Raw genomic sequence first — 19,602 nt, forward strand, 5'->3', positions numbered from 1 at the left:
TGTGTTTGACTCAATTTGTGAGGGTAAGTGTTCATCAGTGTCATGTTACAAAAGGAAAAGAGACAGATTTCACTCAGTCCAGTCATTTTTTTTTGTTTAGAATCAACAAAATGTGGAGCTGGAAAAAGCACAGCAGGACTCAGTCAGTCCTGACGAAGGATCCTGCTCAAAACATCAACTCTCCTGCTCCTCAGATGCTGCCTGACCTGCTGTGCTTTTCCAGCTCCACATTTTACCCACTCCGACTTTCCAGCATCTGCAGTCCCCACTATCTCCAAACTTCTTTCATTTATCCACATCCGTTTACTTCTCTTAACCTTTCCGGCATGTGTGTATTCTAGTGCCACTCCAAAGTTTAATACAATATTTAAAAGGCATCTGGATGGTATATAAATAGGAAGGATTTAGAGGGATATTGGGCAAATGCTGGCAAATGGTTTATTAGGTTAGGTTAGGTTAGGATAGGATATCTGGTTAGCCTGGACGAGTTGGACCAAAGGGTCTGTTTCAGTGCTGTACATTTCTAAGACTCTAAAAGCTGATCTCAGAGGATTATACCTCTATTTGCTGAAATCTTCCCCAAACCCCTTGGCTCCAAGTGATCAACAAATGGGGTGGCATGGTGAATCAGTGGTTAGTACTGCTGCCTCACAGCGCCAGGGACCCAGGTTCGATTCCAGCCTCGGGCAACTGTCTGGGTAGAGTTTTCACATTCTCCCCGTGTCTGTGTGGATTTCCTCTGGGTGCTCTGGTTTCCTCCCAAAGTGCAAGTTATGCACGTTAGATGAATTGGCTGTGCTAAATTGTTCATAGTGTTCAGGGATGTGTAGGTTAGGTGCATAATTCAGGGGTAAATGTAGAGTAATAGGGTAAGGGAATGGGTCTGGGTGGGATACTCTTTGGAGGGTCAGTGTGGAGTCCTTGGGCCAATTGGCCTGTTTCCACACTGTAGGGATTCTAGATGATAACATGCCATCGTTTCAGCTCTTGCTCTGTCATTCATAGTCTGAGAGCTCACTACAGTACAGTTTTATTCAGAAAACCAACCAAAATTAGCAACAGCAAGTTCAGCAAATAGTACCCCCTTGCAGGAAATCCTGGGCTACAGTGGAAAGGACTTAGACAGCAATGAAATAAAAAAGTTCTTGCTGTAACATTTCTAAAGCTCCTCAAACTATAATCTAACCCACAGGAGTTCAGCATTTGCTCTCCTGTGCTTTGGTATTCAGCATCAACTGACCTGAACTGTTCCCAGCTGCCTCATCAGGAAAAACAACTCCAGGATGACGATAGAATATAGAACATAGAAAAATACAGCGCAGTACAGGCCCTTTGGCCTTCGATGTTGTGCCGACCCAAGCCCCCCTAACCTACACTAGCCCACTATCCTCCATACTCCTATCCAATGCCCGTTTAAATGCCCATAAAGAGGGAGAGTCCACCACTGCTACTGGCAGGGCATTCCATGAACTCACGACTCGCTGAGTAAAGAATCTACCCCTAACATCTGTCCTATACCTACCTCCCCTAATTTAAAGCTATGCCCCCTCGTAATAGCTGACTCCATACATGGAAACGATCTGTAATGTCATTGTGAGGAACGTACTGGGCTAGTGCTGCTTTGTTACAGTGATCTTTCCTGGATCAGATGTTCAAGGGAGGCTTTAGATGACCACAATCAGTTGTATTCTCTAGCAGGGTCTCTCATATTGCACCTTTGGTTTTGATTAATGTAATGGGGCCAATAATGGGGCTGAAAGCTGATAAATCCCCAGGAGCTGAGAGTCTAGGGGCCAGGGTGTTGAAGGAGGTGGCTACAGAGATGGTCAATGCATTACCTTCCAAAATTCTACAGACTAGAATATTGTAAATGTCACCCCATTATGAATGAAAGGGTACAGGGAACTAGAGAGCTGTCAGCCAAACAACGTTCATCAGGAAACTTGGTCGAATTTATTATAAAGATGGGATAAATAGACACTTGGATGATAATAATCTGACCGGTCACTGTCAGCAGGGATTTGTGAATGAGAATCCATGTTTGACAAAGTTAATGTATTTCTGAAGAGGTTCGTGACATAAATCAATAAAAAATAGAGACAGTGACTTCTGAGATTTTCAGAAGGCTTTTGTTAAAGTCCCCACAGGATTCATTTAGAAAAATTAAAGTACATTGGATAGGATGTAACATATTCACAAGGATTAAAGATTGGTTAACAGAGAGAAAACAGAGTAGGAATAAATGAGCCATTCTCACATTGGCAGGCTTCGAGTAGTGGGCTACTACAAGGATCTATACTCAGGCCCCGACCTGGGTCCTAGGTTCACCCAGACCCGTTCTCGGGATGGTGGGACTGTCCTATAAAGGGAGATCACACAAACCGGGCCTGGTGTTCTTTTAAAGAATGAGAGGTGATCGGATTGAAAGTTACAAAACACTTAAAAAGGATAGAGAGGATACAATCACGCAAGATGTTTCCCCCTAATTGGGGAGTCTAGAATCAGAGCGCACAATTTAAAAATAAGAGGAATGTCCCTTAGGTCTGAGGTGAAGGCAGATTATTATTTTCCTCAGCTGGTTGCAAATCTTTGGAATTTTCTACCACCAATAGCACTGGAAGCTCAGCCTTTAAGGCAGAGATTGATAGCTTTCTGATTACCCATGGTGTATAGGATAATGGAGATAGGGTGAATGAAAGGGATTAAGTGTTTAATCAGCCATGATGGGACTGAATGGTGGGGCAGGCCAGTCTTGTTCCCATGTACTACGTTCCAAATTGTAAGAAACTTGACCATTTCCTGTCAAACCACCACCATTTTTGAGGCCTGCACCTCAGTTTTGTCCAAATGCTCTCCTTTAATTACATGAGCGGGAACAGAAAGTTGTTCTGATGCACAAGTAGGGAGTTATGTTTCAGTTATACAGGACACTGGTGTAATCGCATCTAAAGTATTGTGTATAGCACCAGGCACTGTACTTACAGAAGGATGTTAATGAGTTGGAAGCAGGTCAGAGAAGATTTACTCAACTAACACCTGGAATGAGGAAAGGCTGGACAGGCCAGGCCCACATCTTCTGGAGTTTGGAGAAGTAAGAGGTGACTGAATTTAAACACAGAGAGGATTTGACCGGGTGGATGTGGAAAGGATGTTTCCTCTTGTGGGAGAAAGTTGAACGAGGGGCCACTGTTTAAAAGTTTAAGACACAGGTGAAGAATCATGTCATCCCTCTTGGAGTTGACAGTCTTTGGAATTCTCTTCCTCAAAACAAAAAGGTAGAAACTTCAAATATTTTTAAGGCAGAGGCAGAAAGATTCTTGATGACCAAGGGGATAAGAGATTATCGGGGATCCGCAGGAATGTAGAGTTGAGGATCAGCCATGATCTTATTGAATGGCAGATCAGGCTTGAAGGGCCAAATGGCCGAGTCTTGTGGGTAAGGTCTGATCAACATCCCACCCTCAACCAGCAGAATCAAAAAAGATTAACCCTGTTTGTGGGATCGGACTACGTACAACATGGCCTATTGTGTTTGGGTTTAAAACAATAAACTGTCTTTTTAAAAAAAAACATTTCATGGGAAATGAAGTCCTGTGAATGACCTGAAGTTCAGGCAAAATATTACAGATGCTAATTAGCTGTCTCTTTCCATTCAGGTCATCAGTCTTTGTAAGTGAAACAGACAAGTACAATTCTTTTGACAAAAGATGTTCTGAAAATCTGCACGGTTTCTCAGCCTTCTCGAATATAAAGTGCTCACTAGGAGCACTATGTGCAAAACAACGAGGACACTAATCAAAACTGAGAACCTCAAACAGCATAAAAGGTGTTACCAATTACAGGATGAATGATTTATTTTATGCCTCCTCTTTTCAATGCTAATTGAATAACTGTTAGGAGCAAACTCTATATGAACATTTTGGCCAATATTATATGAAGATATTCTTTGGCTATAAAATGTTTTAACAAGTCAGCCTGAAATTGTTAATCTTGTTTTGGGGATATAAAGTCGTTTCTACTTTTCAATTGCATTTTCAATTCACTGATTCTGCAATATAAATATCTTGCTTTGTGTAAAGCTCATATCTGGGACAGAGAATGTCCGATAGAAATCAAGTAATACGCTCAGAAATAAAACAGGAAATACAGATACAATCTTAGAAATGCAATCATTGCTGACAAGGCACACAACGCAAAGCAAGAAACAATATCCTTGGTAGCGTGTTCGGGTTTTCATGGAGTTTGTAATATCAAGGCTACGCGATTCGATAACTCTCTGCAATACAGGCTGAATTTCATTAACGTGACATGATCAAATGGTGTATAAGTTATCATACATCATTGCATAATAAATTCAAAAATCTTACTTTAGGAACTGATAATGTATGTTTAATACTCGATGTGAGAAACCACATCTTAATAAAGAGGATGAACTGGAAGGTTTCAGGCCTTGCATTTACGAGTTGTTGTTAGATTAATATTTCAATGAATGAAGTGAGACAAAGACAGATTTGGAGAGACATCTGGTTACAGTTAATGGGAGAGTCCGAGAAGATGGAAACAAAACACCAGTGTTTGCTTGCGTTATTACGCAGCCTGTCCACCATCGACAAGGCTCAAAGTCAGGAATGGGATAGAATACTCCCCACTTGTCTGAATGGATACAGCTCCAACACTCAAGAAACTTGACATCATCCAGGACAAAGCAACCTGATTGATGCACCATATCCACCACCTTCAACATTCACTCCCTCCAATACCAACGCTCAGTAGCAGCAGGATGTACCAACTACAAAATGCACTGAAGAAATTCACCAAAGATCCTTAGACAGCATTTTTCAAACCCACAACCACTTCCATCGAGAAGGACAAGAGGAGCAGATACATGGGAACACCACTCCCAGCAAGTTCCCCTCCAAGCCACTCACTATCCTGATTTTAAATATATTGCCGTTCCTTCAGTGTCACTGGGTCAAAATCCTGAGGCTTCCGCGAAAACGGAATTGAATTGAATTTATTGTCACGTGTACCGAGGCACAGTGAAAAGCTTTGTGAGCAATACAGGCAGATCACAGAGTTAAGTAGCAAAGATAAGTAAATAATAGGTAAACAGCAGCAAAAGCAGAAACACAGGTACAGACAAATGTTAAGAGTTTGTGAGTCCATTCAGTATTCTAACAACATTAGATAGAGACTGTTATGAAATCGGCGTGTGTGTGTGTGTGTGTGTGTGTGTGTGTGTGTGTATATATATGTGTGTTCAGGCTTCTGTACCTTCTCCCCGATGGTAGAGGTTATCGAAAAGCATTGCCAGGGTGGGATGGATCTTTGAGAATGCTGGCGGCCTTTCCTTGACAGCAGGTCTGGGAGATGGATTCTACAGATGGGAGGTTGGCCTTTGTGATTGTCCGGGCTGAGTTCACCACCTCAGCCATGCATCTACGCTATGTGGACTGCAATCGTTCAGGAAGACTGCTCATTGCTGCGCTGTCTGGGGATATCAGGGATTGGCAATCAATGATGTCCTAGCCAGTGACACCTACATGCCCTGAATTATGAAATGATAGAAAACATCCCTGCCTCATCATATGGAAATGACCCAAACACGGGGCAAAGAAATACCTTGTTTATTAATAGTTCAAAATATTTACACTTTTTTCTGCAATTAAATCCCAGTAAATTCTCTTGGTGCTAGATCAATAGAAGCAAATCAAGATATTGATATTCAAATAGATGGCATGTGCGATCAAAGCTGCAATTACTGAATGGAAGGTTCCATTTTGTACTGTGTAGCACTATTTTTGATAATTTTCTAATAATCAAAGTGCACACAGATTATCTGCCTGCCTAATACCTTTTAGAACACATTCAGTATCAGGTATGATATAAATGTTGTAACAATAATTAAGAGTAATACTAATCCCCAAATAAAACTCTGCAACCCTCCAGGCAAGTCAACAATTATATAGGGAGAGGCTGAACAGGCTGGGGCTGTTTTCCCTGGAGCATCAGAAGCTGAGGGGTGACCTTATAGAGGTTTATAAAATCATGAGGGGCATGGATAGGGTAAATACACAAGGTCTTTTCCCGGGGGGGGTGGGGGGGGAGAGGGAAAGAGTGCAGAACTAGAGGGCATAGGTTTAGGGTGAGAGAGAAGATTTAAAAGGGACCTAAGGGGCAACCTTTTCATGCAGAGGGTGGTGTATGTATGGAATGAGCTGCCAGAGGAAGTGGTGGAGACTGGTACAATTAAAAGGCATTTAAAAGGCATCTGGATGGGCATATGAATAGGCAGGTTTAGAGGGATATGGGTCAAGTGCTGACAAATGTGACTGCATTAATTTAGGATATCTGGTAGGCATGGACGGGTTGGACCAAAGGGTCTGTTTCGTGCTGTACATCTGTATGACTCTGTGAAAGGATAAAATTAAGTATACAGTATGCAAATACAATTAGCAAAAATAACAAACTAAGTTGTATTTGATGGAAACAGATATACATAAATACAGGAAACAGACATGGCATCTCAACCTAATCTCTAGCGTACCTTCTATTCTAATTTGCAATGATGTAGTGTAATGAAAAATGTATGATACACAGTATATTTTTGGGTTTGCATTTTAAAATGAAGATTAAACTTCCATGAAGTTTTTTAAAAAAAAAGGTCAGAGGATCAATTTGGAACTGTGACTGAAATATATCACTTCCAAGAAAGCATGTGACTACAGTCAAGTGCCTGGGAGAACTCTTATGCTAATGGATAAAATATTTGGGTTTTTAACAGACAAAGTAAACACATTAAAGCAATTAGTTCAGTTTTGACTTCAAAACAGAAAGTTCAAACTCAGAAGATGACAGTCTTTTTCCTTGCAGGAGAACCAGGATTTTTTTTAGAAAAACATGTCAGGGGAGCCAGTCACTTCAGCAGAAGTGCATTCTCATCTGTGGAGTTTCCAACCAACTAGGAGAAAGTGAGGACTGCAGATGCTGGAGCCCTCGATGAAGGGCTCTTGCCTGAAACATTGATTCTGCTGCTCCTCGGATGCTGCCTGACCTGCTATGCTTTTCTAGTGCCCCACATTCGACTGTGGAGTTTCCAAACCAGAAGTCTTTGGATATAAATATTCTGGGTCATAAAATATAAAATATTAGGCGTGTAAGGTTTGGGAGGTTCACACCAATTTACATAGAAAGAAATCATAAACAAACAATCTCAACTGTCCAAGGGAAGGTCCTTCCAGAAAGGTTAGTCAAATGACGAATAAAAAGCTGAAATAGAAGTGAGATTTCTCTTGCATTGAATCTTTGCAACAGATCAGATTGGAAAACAACTTGAACATTTGTTTTCATGCTTGTATTAATATCTTCCAGGCTTTTGGATACACCATATATAGCTTTGTTTACTACTTCTTTTGTGCAAAAATAAAATGTTCCCTTGTTAAGAACTTTGCAGCCTCATGTGAATAAATTACAGCGTCTAACCATCACATTAACCAATTGCAAAAAAAAGCCAAGGTTTCGTTCTGGGATTTACCTTATCCACTGGGATTGTAGCAGTGCATAAAACAAAACTCAAATTTACCATGCACACATAAAATTGAGAATTTATAGAACAGGTAATACATTGTCATTTGATGCCAAAATAGTCATCCCTATTTGTAATGACACTTATTTACAAACTACCACAGCAGCAACATTCTTAAAGTTACACCTCCACAGAAACCCACAATAAAATAACAAGGTCAATGGTAAATAAATGTTACATCATGTTTTACTGTAACAAGCAACCTTCACAATTTCAGACATTAAAGTGAAACCAAAATAATATTAATTATTTGCAATGAAATCATTTCGTTTGAGAAGTGATTGGGAAGAAACTGGTGGGTAATCTGAAAGCACATGATATTATTTATCCTAAATAAATCTCAAAATAGGAAAATTTAGCCTCTTGAGTCTGGTCATGTTGGAGATTTTCGTAATTCAGTCGCAGGATGAGGAGATCGCTGGCTAGGCCAGCATTTATTGCCTATGTCTAATTGCCCAGAGGGGAGTTAAGAATCAACCCCATTGCTGTGGGTCTGGAGTCACGTGTAGGCCGGACCAGGTAAGGACGGCAGTTTCCCCCCCAAAGGACATTAGTGATCCAGATGGAGTTTTTCCTGATAATTAACTCTTGGTCATCATTAGGTTTTTAATTCCAGATTCCTTTTTCGCTTTATTGAATTCAATTTCTACCATCTGCCATGGTGGGATTTGAACCTGGGTCCCCAGAACACTAGCTGAGTTTCATGGATTAATAGTCTCGCGATAATGCCACTAGCCCATCACCTCCCCATTCCTGTATGTACCTGTCTTTACTACAGGTGCCCGAATACCCTGATCTGGGGTGTCAGGGTGAGTCTTCCCCCAACCGAGAGGCAACAGAGAAGGTGGCAAGAGGGGAAGATAAAATCGAGAGAGTTGGCATTGAGGAGATAGAATCCTTACAGTGTGGAATTGGCCCTTCGGCCCAATAAGTCCACAACAACCGTCCGAAGAGTACCCCACTCAGACTTATTCCCCTACCCTATTAGCCTATATTTACCCCTGACTAATGTACCTAGCCTGCATATCCCTGAACAGCAGGGGCAATTTAGCTTGGCCAATTCACCTGACCCGCACATCTTTGGACTGTGGGAGGAAACCGGAGCACCCAGAGTAAACCCACGCAGACACAGGAAGAACATGCAAACTCCACACAGACAGTTACCCACGGGTGGAATCGAACCCGGCTCCCTGGTGCTGAGAGGCAGCAGTGCTAACCATTGAGCCATTGTGACCTACCAGGTACCCCTGACCTACCACCAATTGAGGCTTTTAAGTTGTCAGCTAATGACCACTTGAGGGCTTCTGTGATTAACTCTATTTCCAACAATCAAGGGCAGAGGCAGCCTTCCTGAGCAGCTGAAGAGATCGGCCTGGCTACAGGGTTGGTCATGGAGGGCTGGGAGAGGAGGGGGGAGACTCACTCTGCCCCCATCTGGGGGGATGACACCGGAAATCAGATGGGGTTAAGAGAGACGACTGTTGAAAGCCTCTGATTGGCTAGCAGACAGGAACAGGACATTAAGTTTCCTGGAGATTACGCACCAAAAGGCTTCCTGAGTAACCAGTTAAGAGCCTGATTTTTCACAAGATCCCCTGAGTTTTCCCTTTCCCTATGGATGTGCATCCTGTGCATTATTATGGAGGTGCCAGTATTGGACTGAGGCAGACAAAGTCAGCAGTCACATGACACCAGGATACAGTCCAACAGGTTTATTGTGAAATTACAAGTTTTTACAGGTTCATCTGATGAAGGAGCAGCGCTCCAAAAGCTTGTGATTTTGAATAAACCAGTTGGACTATAACCTGGTGTCATGTGACTGGTACAGAGTCAGCTATCCTACTTTGGGGGAAAAAAAAATCAGAAATTTCCAGCCAGATTTCCAGTGGCAATACTCTGCATTTACATAGCACCGTTAACAGCTATTTCATAAGAACAGTTAGCTCTAATTTTTAAGATTATGGCACTTTGGTTTCTGATTTCATTAGTGGAGGAAGTAGCTGCTTGAATTAAACCTGTGGAATCTCCAAAATCATTGTAAAATACCTCAATTAGATCATATCACATATCTAAATTCAAAAGAATAGAGTTTCTGAAACTTAGCTTTCTGATTTAACTCAAAAATACCAACAGCGGTTCTGCGAATCTGCCCCGTGTTGCAGCCACAGCCTGTAAGCCTTTCCTGAGATTCAGCATCAAAACTGAACCGAGTACTTTGATAAAAAGCAAAACATTGCAGGTGCTGGAAATCTGAAATAAAATTTTTAAAATGTTGGAGAAACTCAGCAGTTCTGGCAACATCTGAAGAGAGAGAAAGACAGAATTAAAGTTTCAAGTTCAGTTGAAGAATAGCCATATCAGACTCAAAACGTAAACTACTTCCCTCTCTACAGAGGCTGCCAGACTTGCTGAGTTGATCCAACATAGAATCAGAGAGCCATAGAGATGTACATCATGGAAACAGACCCTTCGGTCCAACCTGTCCATGCCAACCAGATATCTCAACCCAATCTAGTTCCACCTGCCAGCACCTGGCCCATTTCCCTCAAATCCTTCCTATTCATATACCCATCCAGATGCCTTTTAAATATTGCAATTCTACCAGCCTCCACCACTTCCTCTGGCAGATCATTCCATACACACACCGTCCTCTGCATGAAAAAGTTGCCCTTCGGTCTCTTTTATATCTTTCCCCTCTCACCCTAAATCTTTGTCCTTTAGTTCTGGATTCCCCACCCCAGGGAAAAGATTTTGTCTATTTATCCTATCCATGCCCCTCATGATTTTATAAACCTCTTATCAGGTCACCTCTCAGCCTCCAACGCTCCAAGGAAAACAGCCCTTACTTTGTATACAACTGAAATTTCACTCTCATACTTCTGAATTTCAACATTTTCCAAATCCAGGCACTAATACTCTCGTTGATAACCTCTTGTGCAGAACCCAGTTGTTCAGTTTTTATTTATTGCACATCTTATTTTCTTCTTTGTAACCCGTATTCCTTTATATCACTCTCCCAGTCCATTGCATTTCTTACAAACAATGACCAAAATTGCTGGAGAAACTCAGGAGGTCTGGCAGAGCATCTCTGAAGAGAAAGCAGAGTCAACATTTTGAGTCATAGAGATGTATAGCATGGAAACAGACCCTTCGGTCCAGCCCGTCCATGCCGACCAGATATCCCAACCCAATCTAGTCTCACCTGCCAGCACCCCGGCCCATATCCCTCCAAACCTTCCTGTTCATAAACCCATCCAAGTCCAGTGACCCTTCTTCAGAAGTTCAGAATTCTGAGTTCTGTGGAAAGGTCACTGTACTTGAAATGTTATATCTTTTTTCTTCACATATGCTGCCAGATCTGCTGAGTTTCTCCAGCAATTGTTGTTTTTGTTTCCAAGCTCCAGATCCACGGTTCTTTGCTTTACTCGCCTGCATTTATACTTTTTACTGCATTTGTCTTTAAGCTTGCTACTGTCTCTCAACCCCTCTTCTCAGTGTGATTGTTTAACCACACAAATGGAGCCTTTGACTCTTGGATGTATGTTTCGTACTGAGGAGAAAGTGAGGGCTGCAGATGCTGGAGATCAGAGTGGAGAGTGTGGTGCTGGAAAAACACATCCGAGGAGTAGGAGAGTCGATGTTTCGAGCATAAGCCCTTCATCAGGAACATTTTGTACTTAGCAAAACATTCTTCCTCTTGTTTGGCTGTAAGCTTACATTAATGCCTAGTTTACAGGGTGTATTTTTAAGATTAGATTAAATTCCCTACAGTGTGGAAACAGCCCCTTCAGACCAACCAGACCACACTGACCCTCCGAAGAGTAACCCACCCAGACCCACTTCCCTCTGAGTAATGCACCTAACACTATGGGCAATTTAGCATGACAAATTCACCTAACCTGCACATCTTTAGATTAGATTACTTACAGTGTGGAAACAGGCCCTTCGGCCCAACAAGTCCACACCGACCCGCCGAAGCGCAACCCACCCATACCCCTACATTTACCCCTTTTTACCTAACACTACGGGCAATTTAGCATGGCCAATTCACCTAACCTGCACATCTTTGGACTGTGGGAGGAAACCGGAGCACCCGGAGGAAACCCACGCAGACACGGGGAGAACGTGCAAACTCCACACAGTCAGTCGCCTGAGTCGGGAATTGAACCCGGGTCTCCGGGCGCTGTGAGGCAGCAGTGCTAACCACTGTGCCACCGTGCCGCCCAAATCTTTGGACTGTTGGAGGAAACCGGAGCACCCAGAGGAAACCCATGCATCCATGGGGAGAATATGCAAACTCCACACAGACAGTTGCCCAAGGCTGGAATCGAACCTGGGACCCTGGTGCTGTGAGGCAGCAGTGCTAACCACTGAGCCACCGTGCCGCCCTTTTAAGGTGAGAGGAGAAACATTTACAAAAGACATGAGGGGCAATTTGTTTTACATAAAGTGGTTTGTGTGTGAAATGAACTTCCTAAGGAAGTGATAGATGCAAATACTGTTACAACATTTAAAAGACATTTGGATAAGTACATGAATGGGAAAGGTTTAGAAGGATTTGGACCAGGAGCAGGCAGGTGGGATAGTATAGTTTGGGAACAATGTCAACATGGACTGGTTGGACGGAAGGATCTGTTTCCATGCTGTAGGAGTCTGGCCAAGTTACTTCTCAGCTCATCAAGATTCGCCCACACCCTATAAACAAATAAAAAAAAGTGGTCTGCCTCTCACAATTCATGTAAAAATGACAAGAGCTTTGATTTTGTTACGTGTTCTCCGACTCGGTGTCTACATTATATATCTTTATATTGTATTATGTTCCCACTAACAAAATCAGGAGACAAATTCTGGCAGAGTCTTGCATCTTTAGCTTTTTTTTAAGTTTTGCCTACATTGTCGTAATTACTCATCAGCCTCACTGAGATCACTGCTTTGTTCAGCAGTAATTCTGCATCTTAATTAATATCATTACTCCCCCTCTTTTCCCAATTCCCCAGTCTTCTCCAGATTCTCAAAACCTGTATGGCCTAGCTCCCACACACACTTGGGTTACAGTCAATGCATTGCTCCTGGTAAGCAGAGATTGTGCTTCAAGTTGTATTTACACCTGACCTTGTGGATTCGGACAGCACAGAATAGAGCCATTCGGTCCATCACCTCTGTGCCTGCTCTTCAAAAATCCAATCAGCTCCACTCCCCTACTCTTCCCCTTCAGCTCTTCACATTCTTCCTTCATAAATACCAAAACAATTTTGTTTTTCTCAGCCAGAGAATTTACTTTATTAGAACCAAGATCAGAAGTTGTTGGAAAAGCTCAGCAGGTCTGGCAGCACCTGTGGAGAGAAATCAGAGTTAACATTCAGGTCAAGTGACCCTTCGTCAGAACTCGACCTGAAATGTTAACTCTGATGATTTCTCTCTACAAATGCAGCCAGACCTGTTGAGCTTTTCCAGCAATTTCTGTTTTTGTTTCTGATTTACAGCTTCTGCGGTTCTTTTGGTTTTTAATCTATTTATCACTCCTGTTGGCAGTGCATTCCATTCGATAACAGGCACTTGGTAATTAACGTGTCTTTTTCCCTCCTGTTTGTCTCTATTTCTTTTCCCATTACCTTTAGTCCTCTGGAATCACTTTCTCCTTCTTAACGCTATCAAACTCCTCATGCTTTTGAGTGTCATCAAACTTCCCTTTCTTTTCCATTTGGGAAAATGCCAGTCTTTCCCCATAACTGAAGCACTCATCCCTGGTGCCATTCTGGTAAATCTCCACTGAGCCCTTTTCTGGCCTCCTTCCTGCAGTAGGACCTCTCAAACTGGCTACAATAAACCTACTAAGGCTAGTTTAGCACAATGCTCTTGCATTTAAACTTTATCGCACAAATTCCACGTGTTAATTTTTCAGTATTACGTGCCACCTTCAAAGATTTCTCCACCAGTTCTCTTTGGCGTGGCACTACCTTTGGAATTGCACCAGCTAGTTTCTATCACCTCTGCACACTTTTCCAACCACATCAAATTAATTCATACTTCCTTGCATTAAACTTCACATCCCCGGTGTCTTCCTGCTTCAACTCTACGTTTGCTGCCTTGATGTCAGTGATTGCGTTCCTCACTACCTTCTACATTTATGCCATCTGCAAACTTTAAATTATCTCTTGTTTTTCAATTCCAGTTTAGCGCAGAACCACAAATTGTTACAGGAGGCCATTCAGCCCATTGTGTTTGCATCAGCTCTTTAAACGAGCGTCGTTACCCAGGGCCAATCTCCTGCTTTCCCTCCGATACCCACGTGCACCATTTCCATCAGCGTCCGCTGAGTTGGTAAGAAATCAGTCAGGGCATTGAGTATCGAAGTTGGGAAGTTGTGTTGCAGCTGTACAGAACATTGGTGAGGCCGTGCTTGAAGAATTGTGTTCAGTTCTGGTAACCTCGCTAAAGGAAGGATGTTATTAAACTGGAAAGAGTGCAGAAGAAATTTACATGTTGCCAGCATTCAAGGGACTGAGTTCTTGGGAGAGGTTGGACAAGCGAGGACATTTTTCATTACAGTGTAGGAGACTGAAGGGGATCTTATGGAAGTGTACAAGATCATGAGAGGCATGGATAGGGTGAATGTACTCAGTCTTATTAGAAACTAATTAGCCATGATTGAATGGCAAAGCAGACTCAATGGGCTGAATGGCTTAATTTCTGCTCCTGTGTCTTATGGTCTTATAGCCTTAGAGTAAAGGGAAGACCTTTTTGAATGGAGATAAGGAGAAACTTCTTCAGCCAGAGAGTGGGGAATGTGTGGAACTCATTACCACAGAAGACTGCGGAGACCAAGTCACTGAGTATATTAAAGATGGAGATAGATAGGCTCGGAGTATCAAGGGGACCAATGGTTACAGGGAGAAAGCGGGAGAATGGGGTTGAGAAACTTATCAGCCATGATTGAATGGCCACCCTGCCCCCGCTACCTCCTTTATCTGCAGCTCCCCCTATACCCACCCTCAGTCTTGAAGAAGGGTTATACCCAAAACGTCAACTTCTCCACCTCCTGATGCTGCCTGGTTTGCTGTGTTCTCCCAGCCTCCTACTTGTCTACTATGATTGAATGGCGGAGCAGATTCAATGGGATAAATGACCTAATTTCTGCTCTGATATCTTATCGTTTGATGGTGCTATGGTCTTTTTTGCAGGAATCAAGGATCAGAGGGCATCAATTTAAGATTAATGGGGAAAGAATAAAAGGGAACCTGAGGGGCAACTTTTTTTTTTACACAGAGGGTGGTAAGCATATGGAATGAGCTGCTAACAGAAGTAGTTGAGACGGGTACATTAACAACATTGAAAAGGCATTTGGACAATGGATAGGAAAGGTTTAGAAGGATATGGGATAGTGTGGATGGATAGCTTGGTCGGCATGGACCAGTTTGGGCTAAAGGGCCTGTCTCCATGCTGTAGGACTCTCTAAAAGTATGTAGCTCATCGATATGCTGCTCCACAGCAAATTACATGTTCTACCTCTAGGTAGGAAAACACACCCTTGGTCTCCTCCATCGCCAGACCATGGCAACACGAAGCCTGAAGGAGGAGCGCCTCATCTTCTGCCTAGGAACCCTCCAACCACAAGGGATGAATGCAGATTTCTCTAGCTTCCTCATTTCCCCTCCCCCCACCTTATCTCATCCCAACCCTCCGCACCGCCCTCTTGACCTGCAATCTTCTCCCCGACCTCTCCGCCCCCACTCCCTCTCCTGCCTATCACCCTCACCTTAACCTCCTGCCACCTATCACATTCCCAATGCCCCTCCCTCAAGTCCCTCCTCCCTACCTTTTATCTTAGCCTGCTTGGCACACCCTCCTCATTCCTGAAGAAGGGCTTATGCCCAAAATATGGATTCTCCTGCTCCTTGGATGCTGCCTGACCTACTGTGCTTTTCCAGCAACACATATTTCAGCTCTGATCTCCAGCATCTGCAGTACTTATTTTCTCCTGGAAAAGGGTATAGTTAGGTACTTGTTTTTAACATTGATGCAATGGGCAGAAGGGCCTTTTCCCATGCTGTAGACCTCTATGGACTCTGTAGCAATTGTACAGGAAATAACCATTCAGTTACATTACTTGAATTCAAAGAGTCCTTCACCTGATTCACCACATATCTGCAGACTGTGACCCTGTCTGACTAGGTAAGATAAATCAGAAATGGCTAACATCTATATCAGGAATAATGATACAATCAGTTCGGAAGGCAGTCACGGCAGAAAACACAAGATTAAAAACACCAAGTGACTTGTGATAATATTCTAGTTTTCCTATTATATATTATCAGTGTTAGAAGGAAATCTACCACCTTTGAAGATCTTGGAATGTTCCACCAATGAGTAAGGATGAAAAATTTGGTTTTCTGGTGATGGTAGTTGAGAGTTTAATATTGGTTTGGACACCAAGGAGAACCGATCTGTTTCCACATAGAAATAGGTTCATAGGGTCTTCTATATCAGCCTGAAGGAGCAGACTGGACCTTGATCACTCAAAAAGACAGCACCTCTGACAGTGTGGCACTCCTTCTGTAGCTATATTCCTTCTGTATATTTAAGACAGAGTTAGATATGTTCTTTATCAGTTGATGGACATCAAGGGTTTGAAGGAGTAAGGAAATCGACATTTCGGGCAAAAGCCCTTCATCAGGGCTTCATTCCTGATGAAAGGCTTTTGTCCAAAACGTCGATTTTCCTGCCACTTGGATGCTGCCTGACCTGCTGTCCTTTTCCAGCATCACTCTAATCTAGACTCTGACTTCCAGCACCTGCAGTCCTCACTTTTGCCATCAAGGGTTTGAATTTGAGTTTGATTTATTGTTGTCACATGTACTGAACTACAGTGCAAAGTGCTGTTTTGAGTGCAATAAAGGCAGATTGTACCACACAAAGTGCATCAGGGTAGCAGAACAGAGTGCGGAATACAGTGTTACAGTCACAGAGAAAGTGCAGAGAGAGAGATTAGATTTATATTGGAGAGGTCTGTTCAAAAGTCTAATAACAGCGGGGACAAAGCTGTTCTTGATGCTCTTCATACATGTGCTCAAACCTTTATATCTTCTGCCCAACAGAAGAGGGTGGAAGAGAGTATAAGTGGAGTGAGAGGGGTCTTTAACGATGTTGGTTGCTTTCCCGAGGCAGCGGGAAGTGTAGACGGAGTCAACAGATGGAAGGTTGGTTTAAGCAGATGTGAGGATTGCCAGATCAGTCATGATTCTATTGAATGGTGGAGCAGAGTGAGGGGCCAAATGGCCTACACTTGTTCCTATTTTGGATGGGCTTAGAGTGCTGTTTGGAGAGGGCGGACAATTGGTTTAAGTGCACGACTCCTTTTAACTTCACAGTGTGACACGTGTGACCAGACTCAGGTAACTGTGTGGTCATGCTGCTTAGACAAGGCACTGCTCAGTGCTCTCCTGGAGAAATGACTTTGATTTCTGTCTCTGAAGTGGGTCTTGAACCTACTACTTTCTGTTCCACAAGTGAGTCTGCTGGTAATACAGCCATTCATGATTTATACACATTATCTAAATATATTCTGTGGCTTTGTCACTGATCAGCTGCATACAAATTTGTATTAAAGTACGAGAAAGATTCCACTCAAACTCTGCTCCAAAGCTCAGTGTCTGATGTTGCTTCATCCTGCAATGCCTCATTGACAGTCATGATTTGGAGATGCCGGCGATGGACTGGGGTGTACAAAGTTAAAAATCACAATACCAGGTTATAGTCCAACAGGTTTAGTTGGAAGTACTAGCTTTCGGATCGATGCTCCTTCATCAGGTGGTTGTGGAGTATAAGTATGGTTACATTCCATAACCATCTGATGAAGGAGCAGCGCTCTGAAAGCTGATGCTTCCAATTAAACCTGTTGGACCATAACCTGATGTCTGATTTGTAACTTCATTGACAGTGGTGGTTAGGGACAGGGTCCATGTCTACTTTAGTTGGAGTTGGAATCAAAACCACATTGTCTAGATTCAGGCCTGAAAATGTGTTGCTGGTTAAAGCACAGCAGGTTAGGCAGCATCCAAGGAACAGGAAATTCGACGTTTCGGGCCAGAGCCCTTCATCAGGACCAGCCAACACAGCTAACTTTGTAAAAGGCTGTACAATATCACTTAGGTTTTGTGAAGATCTCAATGATGGACAGCAAGCTGGAATTCATAGCACCAAAGAAAGCTACAGACGGAAACAATCATGGCACTTAGTCAAAAAAAAGCTTGGACATGTTCTTAAAAGGGTCATAACCTGCAGGGTTACATAGCGACAGCTGGAAGTGGCGTAAGGCTGGATTACTCATTATTGATCAGCTCAAATGGCCTCTCTCTGCGCTGTATATTTCCACTGTTTCTGTTTCAAATATTCAGACAGCAAAATATACATTTTACATCAAAATGTTAAAAGAAAGCAAATTTTTGTCCAAGATGAAACTGCATCAAACCTACAATTCTGTTGAGTGCATTTTCACATTCTGTTCCAAAATGAGACTTGCACAGAATTTTTCATTTGATCCAGACTGATTGCATGAAACAATTGGTCATTATCAGTCACAGTATGCAGCATGATCCAGTCCTGCAAACCATTTCAGGGAAACAGATAACAGAAATCATTCGCTCTTAAAACGACAATTATTTAACAGAAATCAAAAAATGTACAAGAGAGGGACATGTAAACAAAATCATCTCAGGCAAATATACTACGTTCATATGGCTTTATGCTTAATTCTATCTGAATGGGTTTTTGAGAAAGGTACCGATGGGTCTATTGCTGGGTGACAGCCAATGTCAGAACTCAATCACAAGTTAAATTATGTGAGCAATATTGATTCCTGATGAAGGGCTTATGCCCGAAACGTCGAATTTCCTATTCCTTGGATGCTGCCTAACCTGCTGTGCTTTAACCAGCAACACATTTTCAAATATATAAAGCACACCCACTTTTTTAAAAATAAATTAAACTGGCATCATATTCCATTTCGTACAATTGTGGACTCGGACATGTTTTCCACTTATTCAACTCTGCTGCCGGCTTTGGTCATTTTACTTTTTCATAAACCGAAGAGCATACCGGAAATCTATTTCTGCATTCTCAGTATTAGAGTGTGTGTGTGTGTGATTCCAGTTCCCACGTTTCCATGAACACATTTTGCTCCCTATGAGATAAATAACCCTGCAACATGAACCCGCATTTTCCTCTCAGGTGCTGACATTTTTTTATTGTTTTGTACTACTTGTTAAATGCAATCAACATTGTGTTCTTACTCAGCCTTAAAACAACTATCTTAGGGGACACTGCCGGCAACTAAAGTCATTGCCACTGGATAGTTCCTGTGTCACAGCAGGCAGTAATTGTTTTTTTAAATCTCATTATAACTTGAATGTGCGGATACAACAAACGAAGAGCTGCCACAAGGAATGTTCACATTTTGCCAAGTATTAAGCAGGTATCGAAAAGCCTCTATTTGTTGCAGAAATAATCCATGTAAATAAATAATTATTCTGCATTTTTTAAATTTACACTACAATAAAACAATTTCAAATCAGCGCTTGGCTGACTAAGAGCAAATCCCTATCATTGCCCATTCCCACGCTGGGCTGTAATGTATCTATTTTTCCCTTCAGTGTAACTCTCTCCCGCAGCCAGCTCTGATGCTGAGGCTGTAGTCAGCCTGGGAAAACCGGGCAGGATGGGAGCTAACGCTGGGAGCAGTGACCAGGCTGCGTTCAGCCATCCCAGCCCCCGGCTCTGAGTGTGCTGTTAGAGCACAGCTCCTCTCCCTTTTACAAACAGAAAACAAAACAAAAAGCGCTGCCTGTGAGAACGGTTCATGCCAGCTCAGGTCATCAGCTACTTGCCTTTGCCCACGGCTGCTATGCTCCACTCTGTCTCCTGCACAGCCCCATAGCTCCTCAGTGAGTGCCTGCTATCCAGAGCACTTGGCACAGGACTCTTCAGCTCCATGGCTCGCCTCTGCCTCTCTCTGTCCCTCA

At 42.7% G+C, this 19,602-nt stretch overlaps 1 protein-coding gene across 1 annotated transcript in view; it reads right to left on the reverse strand.

Annotated features, from left to right (window-relative positions):
* LOC132825320 (bMERB domain-containing protein 1-like) overlaps positions 1-19,602 on the reverse strand; it is a 107,941-nt gene that overhangs the window by 46,979 nt on the left and 41,360 nt on the right. The window lies entirely within an intron of this gene.

The sequence above is a fragment of the Hemiscyllium ocellatum genome, chromosome 20 (genome assembly GCF_020745735.1).
Source record: "Hemiscyllium ocellatum isolate sHemOce1 chromosome 20, sHemOce1.pat.X.cur, whole genome shotgun sequence".
Lineage (NCBI taxonomy): Eukaryota > Metazoa > Chordata > Chondrichthyes > Orectolobiformes > Hemiscylliidae > Hemiscyllium > Hemiscyllium ocellatum.